The 11,120-nt window shown below is 45.5% G+C and overlaps 1 protein-coding gene across 1 annotated transcript in view; it reads left to right on the forward strand.

Annotated features, from left to right (window-relative positions):
- Positions 1 to 7,595: 7,595 nt before the first annotated feature.
- LOC143300538 (uncharacterized) overlaps positions 7,596 to 11,120 on the forward strand; it is a 42,431-nt gene continuing 38,906 nt past the window's right edge. The window contains exon 1 of the mRNA XM_076614288.1: positions 7,596 to 7,717. The gene's annotated coding sequence lies outside the window, so the exon portion shown is untranslated. The remainder of the gene's footprint in view (positions 7,718 to 11,120) is intronic.

Here is an 11,120-nt window from a genome sequence, read left to right on the forward strand (position 1 = left end):
CCTTTTTAAAAAACCCCAAAACGATATCTTTTTATAATTATTTGTGTTTTGGGGCTGGTGGTTGGTGTGGTGTTGTGGGTGGTGGTGGTGGGTGTGTGGTGGTGTGGGGGGTTTTTTGGGGGTGGTGGGTGCGGGGGGGAAAGGGGGGGGGGGGGGAAAAAAAGCGTGATGGGGCCCTTAAACAATAAGGGCATTTTTGGTTTGTCAAAGCCTCTTCAAAAAAAAAAAACCCTTCCCCAAAAAACAAAAAAAAAAAAAAATCGGTTTTTGGCGGGGGGGCGGCGAAAAGGGGGGGGGGGCGGGGGGGGGGGGGGGAAAAGGGATTAAAGGGGGGGTTTTTGGGGGTGGGGGGGGTTTCGGAGGTTAAAACCCAAAAAAAAAAAAAAAAAACGGGCTGGGAAGGGGGGCGGGGGGGGGGGGGGGGGGGGGGGGAAATTGGTTTTATGCCCCAAAAAAAGGCGATAGAAGAAAAAAAACCGGGAGGGGGGGGGGGGTTTTTGTGGGGGGGAGGGGGGGGGGGGGGGGGGGGCCCCCCCCCCGGGGGGGGGGGGGGGGGGGGGGGGGAGGGGGAAAAAAAATTTTGGGGGGAAAAGGAAAAGTCGCGGGGGGGGGGGGTGGTGGGGGTTTTAAAAAGGGTTTGGGGGGTGGGGGGGGGTTTTGTGGGTGGGGGGGGGGGGGGGGTTTGGGGGGTTGGGGGGGGTGGGGGTTTTTGGGTTTTTGGGGGTTTTTTGGTTGGGGTTGGTGTGTTGTTTTGTGGGTGTGTTGGTTTGTGTGTGGATGTTTTTTTTTTTTAAGGTGGTTTTGGTGTTTTAGTGGGGGTTTTGGGTTTTTGGGGGGTGGGTTGGTGGGGTGGTGCTGCGTGGTGGTCGGCTTTTGGGGGGGTGGGGGGGGGGGTAAAGGGGGGAAAAAAATTTCCGGGTGGGGCCGGGTTTTCGGCCGGCCCGGGGGGGGGGGGGTTGGGGGTGGGGGGGGGGGTGGAAGGTGGTGGGTGCAAGGGAGGGGGAAAAGGGGGAAGGAAGGGGAGGGAAAGGGGGAAGGGAGGAGAAAGAGGAGAGGGGGAAAGGGAGGAAGGGGACTGAGAAAGGAGGAGGGGGGGGGGGGAGGGGAGGGGGGGGAAAGGGGAAAGGAGGGGAAAGGGGGGGGAAAGGGGGGGGGAAAGAAGGAAAAAAGGGGGGGGGGGGAAAGGGGAGGGGGAAAAAGAAAGGGAGAGGGGGGGGGGAAGGGGGGAGAAAGAGGGGGAGAGGGGGGAGGAAGGGGGGAGAAAGGAGAGAGAGGGGGGGGAGGAAGGGAGGGAAAAAGGGGAAAGGGGGGGGGGGGAAAGGGAGGGGGAAAAGGGGGGAGAGGGGGGGGAGGAAGGGAGGGGGGAAAGAGGGGAAAGAGAGGGGGGGAAAAGGGGAGGGAAAAAAAAGGGGAGGAGGAAGGGGGGAAGGAGGGGGGGGGGGGGAAAAGGGGGGGGGGGGGGGGGGGGGGGGGGGGGGGGGGGGGGGGGAAAAAAAGGGGGGGGGGGGGGGGGGGTGGGGGGAAAAGGGGGGGGGGGGGGGGGGGTAGGGAAAAAGGGGGGGGGGGGGTAGGGGGGGGGGGGGGGGGGGGGTGGGGGGGGGGGGGGGGGGGGGGGGGGGGGGAAAAGGGGGGGGGGGGGGGGGGGAAAAAAAAAAAGGGGGGGGGGGGGGGGGGGGGGGGGGGGGGGGGGGGGGGGGGGGGGGGGGAAAAAAAAAGGGGGGGGGGGGGGGGGGGTTTTTGGGGGGGGGGGGGGGGGGGGGCTGGGGGGGTTTTTGGGGGGGAAAGGGGGGGGGGGGGGGGGGTAAAAAAAAAAAAAAGGGGGGGGGGGGGGGGGGGAAAAAAAGGGGGGGGGGGGGGGGGGGGGAAAAAGGGGGTGGGGGGGGGGGAAAAAAGGGGGGGGGGGGGGGGGGGGGGGGGGGGGGGGGGGGAAAAGGGGGGAAAGGGGGGGGGGAAAAAAGGGGGGGGGGGGGAAAGGGGGAGACGGGGGGGGGGGAAGAAAAAACCCCACATACCAGGGCGCCGCGGGAAAAAAAGTCGGGGGGAAAGGGCCCCCCCGGACGCCGTCCCGGGGGTCAAAAACAAGGGGGAAAAAGGGGGGGGGGGGGCAAAACAAGCAGGAGGAAGAAAGAAGGGATGGCAAAATTTTAAAAAAAAAACAAAACAATTTTTTTTTTCAAAATTTTTTAAAAATTTTTTTTTTTTTTTTTTTTTTTTTATTATTACCCCTTTTTGGGGATTTTAAAGGGAAGTTAAAAATTATTCCATAGCAGACCCCCAAAACATGGAGGGGGTTTTTTTTAGAGCAAAACCATGGAAGGGGCCTTTTAGAGCATGGTATCACATTGGTCGAAAAGGCTTGCGTCCTTTTAAGCACAACCACGCTACATAAAACATAAAATTTTTTTATTTTTGGTTTTTTTTTCGTGGAAAAATTTTAAAATTAAAAAAAATAAACCAAAACAAATAAAGCAATAATAATAATAACAATAATAACAATAATAATAATAACAATACTGAAAATTGTAGTAAAACTAATGTTAAAACTAATTTCCAAGCACTGGTTTGAGGATATTTGTCTCTTGCTAAATTTCCAAATAGAAACAAGTTCCTTTGAAAGTTTGGCTCCTTTTCTAGACTATATAAAGGAGACTGCAAAGTGGATGGTCGCTACAGCCAGATGGAAGAAAGACAGACAGAGAGAGAGAGAGAGAGAGATGAGTGTGCGTGTGTGCGAGCGTGCGTACACAGACAGAGAGTGTGTGTGTGTGTGTATGCCTGCGTATGTGTGTGTGTGCATGCGTGCGTGCGTGTGTGTGTGTGTGATGCGACCCTGTGTGTGCGTGGTGTGCGTGCGTGCGTGCGTGCGTACACAGACAGAGAGTGTGTGTGTGTCTGTGTATGTGTGGTGCATGCGTGCGTGCGATGTGTGTGTGAAGTGTCTGTGTGTGTGTGTGTGGCGGAGACAGAGAGAAGCAGAAAGAGGACCAGAGAAACTGAGAGGAGAGGATCGATCGGGCACATCAAACTAAGGGAGGCTACAAAACTACACACTGTCACTTTGACAGTCAAATGCAGTTATCTCTCTTATTTCACAACCACTCACACACCCCCGCTCCTCCCTCACTGCCACCCCCACCCCACTTCCAGCCTCCACTGGGTAAATTTAGCCCTGTCTGTCATTGTCTCACTTCGTCTCTCTGTCTGTATGTCCCTCTCTCTCTCTCATACTTATATATCTCCCTTCCCCCTTCTCTCTCTCTCTCTCTCTCTCTCTCTCTCCCCCCCTCCCCTCCCCTATTATTTTTTTGGCAAATTCTTTTAAGATTCACTGTGGTGTGGACATTAAGAGAGGTCGCCTGATACATTCAATACTCATTTCTTAAACATAGCTGAGTCAACAAAATCTGACGAAACACAATCCGTGGAATACTGTAATTTTGGTCTCCTCTCGTTTGACATTCTGTAACGGCAGACCCCAGTAAGAGGATTCCTTTAAGATACCGCTTCTCGTAGTCCACAAGGTGTCGGCTCTCGTTTCTAGTCTGAGAAACAAAAACAAAAAAAAACAAAAAAATCCACTGGACCTGGTGGAATTAGTGCTTCTCCACTGAAACTCGCACTTCCTGACATTGCTGTTCTCTATACAGTCATATCAGCGTGTGCATCGAACAGGGTGTCATTCCCCATGCTATTAAGACAGCAAAAGTTATCCCATTACTGAAGTCAAAAGACGCGTCAGATCTGAACAAATTTAGACCTATTTCGCTTCTGGCAGTTTAATCGAAACCACACGAAAGACATGTTCACAAACATCTTGAGCAATATCTTGAAATTAACAATTTTTTCCCATCCTCTGCAGTCGGGGTTCGAACATCGTCACTCATGTCAAACAGCATTAGGCAGTTTGTGTGATTGATGGTTGTCTGACATCAACCGCAGTGACACCATAGGTGCTGTTTTTCTTGACTTAGAGAAAGCATTTAATCTTGTTGACCACAAACCATAACTTAAAAAATTGTTATCGTCTCTGAGAGACCCCACCGTGCTGTCCTTTTTCGAATCATTCCTTACCGACAGAATACAACACGTGTTTACCAGTGGTAACGCCTTTTCCACAGAAGCTGTTCAAAGTGGAGTTCCTCAAGGGTTCGTTCTTGGACCGCTTCTATTCTACGTAATTACCAATGATCTTCCTTTGTCTATATCAGACCCAAAAGTCTCGAGTGATCTTTTTGCATATGACACTTCCCTTCATTCCAGTGCTGTCAGAGTTTCTTCAATTCAATATTCTCTTCAGACTGGCTTTGATGATGTTTCTATAATGTTGCAAATCCAACCCTATGCCCTTCATCCCCAAACAACGGTATAATTCTCGCAACAAGACAAATTCATAAAATAAAATAAAATCCACTTGTCCTCACACTGAATGTCGATGATAACTCCATTGAACAAGTCCACGAGCACCGTGTCTTGGGAGTCATAATAGATGATGAACTGAAATGGCAATCTCACATTAACTCTGTTGTGCAAAAGTCTGGCACGCAGTCTTTTTTTCTTGATCTTTCTTTCTTTCTTTTCTTTTCTTTTTTTTTTTAAATTTACTTACTTAATCAGCTCAAGCCTAACATTGACGCCAACCGTCTTTCTCACATTGATTACGCATCTGAAGTCTGGAGCTGTGCTGCAGATGTTCATCTAAAGAAGCTAAATTCCCTCCACAAGAGAACAGCCAAAATAATTTTACCAGATCCTTCATCGTCAACTTTAGAAAAACAAGCCAGATTAAACATCCTCCCACTGAAAAAAAAAAGCTGGAATTCAACAAAGTGTTATTCGTGTACAAAGTGCACAAAGACATGGCACCACAATATCTGCAACATCTGCTTTCCCGAGCCTCATGCTGATGTACAAATCATTCATTTACACATTTTGACATGCATATTTTTAATAAGCACGTGGCCATCAATTTTCGGGAAAAATTTCCACTTTAAAAAATTGAAACCATAACGGATGTTTGTAACAAACCCAAAAAAAAAAAAACCAAAAAACAAAAAAAAAAAACACAAAATTGGCTTTTTTAAGGGTTACGGGCTATTTCCTTAAAAATTCTTGTTTCCTGTCTTGTTTGTTCCCCACCTGCCGTCATTAAACCCTCTTTTTTGCTTTGGCTTTTTTCTTATTTGGTTTTCCAGAAAGAAAACCGCTTCCTTTTTCCGTTAAACTTACCCCTTTAAACGAGGTGGCCTCTTTATTCCTATTTTTTCGGAAGGCAAAAATTACTTCCTTTTCTGGGGGGTTTGATTGGGTATGCCCTTTTAAAACCACGGGGCACTGCAAGGAAAATTAAAATTTTTTAAATTTTTTAAGACTTTTTTTGGCCCGGGGAAAAACAAAAATTTTTTTTCCCCCAACACTTCACAAAAATTTTTGCTGGGATCCGTTTAAAAAACTCAAAATTTAACAAACGCCCCCCCTTTACCCCGACCCTAGTTTTAGTTTTAAAAGTATTGGAAAGGGGCAAATGAAAAAAATATTGGTTTATTTGATGAAAATAATTCAAAATAATGGATTGGAATATTGTTAGTTTTTTCCCCTTGTTTTTAAATACCCCCCTCTTTAAAAATTTTTTTCCCTTTTTTCCCTTTTTTTTGATGGCCAATTTTTTTTTTTTTTTCTATTTTATTGTTTTCTTTTTTCTTTTATTACTTTTGTTTATTTGTTTTTTTTTTTTATTTTTGTTTTGTGTTATTGTTGTTTTGGGTTCATCATGTTTTCCTTTGGCCGAAAAGTTTTGTTTTTTTCTCTTTTTCCCCTTCTTTCAGGTTTTTTTTTGTTTTTTAAAAAAAAGGAAGTAGATTAGCAAAGGGAAACTGGAAATTATGTCATCCTAAAAATTTTCCCTTTTATAAAAAAAAAACGTTTGAGTTCTGTATTCTTCCCCCTTTCTCTTTCCCTTTCTCTCTCCTCTTTTTTTTCCCCCCCCTTTTTTGGGGTTTTTTTTTGTTTTTTTTTGTTTTATCCTTTTCCTTTCCTCGTTAATTTTTCTTCTTTCCTTTTTTTCCTCTTTCCCCTTTTTTCTCTTTTATCTTTAAATTTTTTTCTCTTCCCGGGAAACCCCTTTATCCCCCCGAAAAAAAAACCTTTTTCTTTTTCCCCCCCCCCCCCCCCCTCTGTCTTACCTTTTGTTTTTTGATTTTATTTTTTTTCCTGACCCCACCACACCCCCCCCTCTTTCCCCCCCCCCTTTTCTTTTTCATTGTTTTCTTTTCTTGCGTTTTGACCAGCATTTTTTTTAAAAATTGTCAGTGTAGACACAAACCACAACAACCACTTTGTCTCTCTTCCCCTCTGTTGTCCTTCTCTCCCTCTGTTGCTTTTTCTTCTTTTACCCAAATTTTTTTTTGGGCTGTCCCCCCCCCCTCTCTTTTCCCCTTTCGCCTGCCCTTCCCTTCGGGGGTTCCTTTTTCCCACTTTTTAAATTAGTTAAAAAACCCCAAAAAAAAAAAAACTCGCCCCCCCCCCCCCCCCCCCCGCCTGCTGTTGGCTCCTCCTTCGTCTGTTGTTCGTTTTTCCCCTCTCGTTTCTCCTTCTTTCACTTTGGGTTGTTTTTCGTTTTAACGATTTTTTAAAAGTCCCCTGTAGCACAAAACCCCAAAAAAACATTTTTTCCCCCCGGGTGTTGTTTTCCCCTTTTTTCGTTTTTTGTTTTGAAAAACATTTTTTTAAAATTATGTAGCAAAACCCAACCAACCCCTTTGTTTTCCCCCTTTTTGGGGGCCTCTTTCTCCCCCTTGTTTTTTCCTTTTTTTTTCGCGCGTTCCCTCCTAGGTTGCTTTGGTTTTTAAAAACATTTTTTATAATATGTCAGTGTAGACACCAAACCACACTCACAACACACTTCTGTCTCTTCCTTGTCTGTCTAAGTCTCTACACTCTGTTGCTTGTTCTTGCGTTTTGAACCAGCATTTTATTATAATATGTCAGTGTAGACACAAACCACAACACACACACACTCTCTGTCTCTCTCCCTCTGTCTGTCTGTCTGTCTGTCTCTCCACACTGTTGCTTGTTCTTGCGTTTTGAACCCAGCATTTTGTTATAATATGTCAGTGTAAAACACAAACCACAGCACACACACATCTCTGTCTCTCTCCCTCTGTCTGTCTGTCTGTCTCTCCACACTGTTGCTTGTTCTTGCGTTTTGAACCAGCATTTTGTTATAATATGTCAGTGTAAAACACAAACCACAGCACACACACTCTCTGTCTCTCTCCCTCTGTCTCGGTCTGTCTGTCTGTCTCCCTCTGTTTGTCTGTCTGTCTCCCTCTGTCTGTCTGTCTGTCTGTCCCCTCTGTTGCCTGTTCTCATTGACAACGACACAAGGGGAGCGTTGTAAAGGGCCCATGTGTAGTTATAATGACCCGTCTTTTGCATATTCCCATAGTGCCCGTCCGATCCTCGCCAAGAATGTCCGCAATATCGACACAGTCGCGCAGACTGTAAGTTGGAGGTGGGAGGGGACACTACAGTCTGTATATACGTACATATATATATATTCGTGCAAACACGTCCACTACCCACCCACAGATGTATATGTATGTGTGTGTATGTGTGTATATACGAACCAGCAATGGTGCAGGGAGAAGCTTGTGAGATAAACGTTGGACGGTACCAGTAGGAATCGCCAACTGTGAGGGGGATCAAGGTTGTGTGTTTGGTGAGTGGGAACCGGTGTTGGTGGTTTTTGTTATATCATGTACGTGTTGCATCGCTTAGTTGTTGTCAAATGTCTGTATTTCTGTATTAGTTCTTGTTGTGTCTTGTTGCTGCGTCTTCCCCCCCCCCCCCCCCCCCCCCCCCCCCCCCCATCAGAATGTGTTTTTGTTTTTGTTTTATCAATAAGGAATTTGTCAATTCACTTGAATGCATGGTTTTGTTTGTGGTGAGTGTGTATGTGTTAGTGAATTGGTGTGTTTGTGTAAGTTACTTAGTTATTTTGTTAGTTAGTGTGTGTGTGTGTGTGTGTGTGTGAATGTGTGTGCGTGCGTGCGTGCGCGCGCGCGCGCGTGTGTGTGTGTGTGTTTAAATGTATGTGCGAATATGTGCGTATGTAAATGTGTGTGTGTGTGTGTGTGTGCGTGTAAAAGTGTGCGTGCGTGCGTGTATGTGTGTGTGTGTGTTTAAATGTATGTGTGAATATATGCGCACGTAAATGTGTGTGTGTGTGTGTGTGTGTGTGTGTGCTTAAATGTGTGTGTGAATATGTGTGAATGTTAATGTGCGCGACTATGTATGTGTTTAAATGTGTGTTTTTAAATGTGTGTGCGAATACGTGTGTATGTAAATCTCTGTGGTGTGTGTGTGTGTGTGTGTGTGTGTTGTTGTTGTTGTTGCTGTTGTTGTTGTTGTTGTTGTTTTGGTTTTGGTTTTTTTACATTGCTTTAATCGATTTTTGTTTGTTTATTTATTTATTTGTCAATTTTGTTGTTTTACAGAACTGGTCAACATGCCTACATTGAATACTGAATATTTTTCAATTAGGTGAAATTTTCTTCCATGTAAATAAGGTTTATTTTCCCGTGTGAAGGTGTCATTTACACATTATAAAAGGTGGTGTTGTTTTTTTCCATCTGGGTCATTTTAGCCGAGTAAACAGTCCACCACCACCGTCACCCCGCCCCTCCTGTGTAAAAGGGTCGTTTCCCCTGGTGAAAAAAGGAAAGGGGGTCATTTCCCCAGTGTAAAGGGGCCATTTCACCAGTGTAAAGGGGTCACTTCCCCAGTGTAAAGGGGTCATTTCCCCAGTGTAACGGGGTCATTTCCCCAGTGTAAAGGGGTCACTTCCCCAGTGTAAAGGGGTCATTTCCCCAGTGTAACGGGGTCATTTCCCCAGTGTAAAGGGGCCATTTCCTCAGTGTAAAGGGTCATTTCACCAGTGTAAAGGGGTCGTTCATTTCTTCAGTGTAAAGGAGTCATTTCCCCTGTGTAAAGGGGTCATTCCCCAACTGAAAATCTCCCCCTCCCCATTCCCCTGTGTTAAGTGGTCATTTCTCCATCAGCAAAACGGTACGTCTCCCCCCCCCCCCCCCCCCCACCTCCCTGTTGAAAGGGGTCGGGGTTTTTTTGTTTGTTTGTTTGTTTTTCCCCTTTCTAGCATTATTTCACTTGTCGTTCTGTCTTTTGGTGCTTAGAACTGCGATGTTATAAATAAATAGTCAGGTACATTGGGAGAGCACACGCAGGCACGCACGCACACACACACGACCACCTGCACCCCTCCCTAGCCCGACCATCCTTACTCCTTACCCCTCCCATAAACCCTCTCACTCTCTTTTCAACACCGATTCCATTGTGAGAAAGAAAAAGAAAGGTATCATTGCCCTTTTCACGCCGTAGATGTCTAGGAGTTCTTCTTCAAGACCCCCCCCCCCCCCCGGCCCCCCCCCCTCCCCCCCCCAAAAAAAAACCCAAAAAAACACCACCACCCACCCACCCACCCCAAAAAAAACAACAACCAAAAAACAACAAAAAAAACGTCTTTCGTTATTTCACACACCCCTCACCCTCCCCATTCCTCTTACCACCCTACACAACAACATCACCCCTCTCCCCCACCCACCCACCCATCCTCCCCTTCCCCAACCGCTCTCCTGGGATTCAACTTTTTCTTTCATCCTCTGAACAGTATTGTGGGAGGGGGTGGGGGGTGGGGGGGGGGGGAAACAGCAAAAAAAAAAAAAGAAAGAAAAAAAAGAAAAAAAAAAAGGTTGTCCATAAGCGTCTCTTCAGTTTTTATCGTCATATACAACGTCATTTTACGATATACAACGTCATTTTACGATGTTCACCAAACCCTTTCTTAATAAAAGAGATCTGGGGAGAGAACGCATTCTGATACCTCTGCTCGGTCTGTCGACTCAAGTCGAAAGAAAGCTCGAAAGTTATTACCAGTTGTGCATGGGGTTGTTGGATAGGAGAGGGAGGGAGAGGGGGTGGGGGGAGGGGTCATTGACGTATGGATTTGTTTGACAGACTTTGGGATTCCGTGGTGTGCAATTGGAAGCCACAGCAAATAGATCACAGTGCTTTGAAGTTGTGTGTGTGTGTGTGTGTGTGTGTGAATGTGAGAGTGAGAGAGAGAGAGAGAGAGAAAAGACAAGACAAATTTCTGTATTTTCGAGGATAACAGATAAGCACTTGCGCGCTTTTATACATCCAGTCCCCGCCATGAAACAGGGTCTACACTACACGATGCTACATATGTCACAGCAATGACTACACAATACTACACAAGTCCTAAACATGCGCTACACAACACCTCATAAAGGCATAAGCATGGTAATAATAATAACACACACACATACATACACACACACACACACACACACACTTACTCACGCACACGCACACTCACATACAAATGTGCATACAATGTGTATGTTATCAAATATTATACTAATGTAAATATGAAACAGTACGTCCATTTAATAGAGATACACATAGCAATGGTATGGGGAAAATGCTCTTTGCCAAAGAGAGCATGATTCCCGAAAATAAAATGGCACAAAAAACGAGATCTCTCTCTCTCTCTCCATATATATATATATATATATATATATATATATATATATATATATAAACAGAGACAGACAGACAGGCAGACAGACCCGCAGACACAGAGAGAGGGATTAGACAGTTTCAGTTTCAGTAGCTCAAGGAGGCGTCACTGCGTTCGGACAAAACCATATACGCTACACCACATCTGCCAAGCAGATGCCTGACCAGCAGCGTAACCCAACGCACTTAGTCAGGCCTTGAGAAAAAAACAACAAAAAAACCCAAAAAAAAACAAAACAAAAACAAAACCAAACCGGGGGAATAAATAATAGATAAGCTGACATAAATAAATAAATAATAATTATAATATAGAAAAAGGTAGTAGTAATAATAATAATAATACTAATAAAATGATAATAATAAAAAAAATAAATAAATAAGACAACAATGGTGATAAATAAGCGAATAAATGTAAAACATGAAGACACACATTCACACATACACCCACACATGCGTAACAGAAATGCACCAAACATGCAGTTTCACAGATCTGAAAGCACAGT

The sequence above is a fragment of the Babylonia areolata genome, chromosome 26, assembly GCF_041734735.1.
Source record: "Babylonia areolata isolate BAREFJ2019XMU chromosome 26, ASM4173473v1, whole genome shotgun sequence".
Lineage (NCBI taxonomy): Eukaryota > Metazoa > Mollusca > Gastropoda > Neogastropoda > Buccinidae > Babylonia > Babylonia areolata.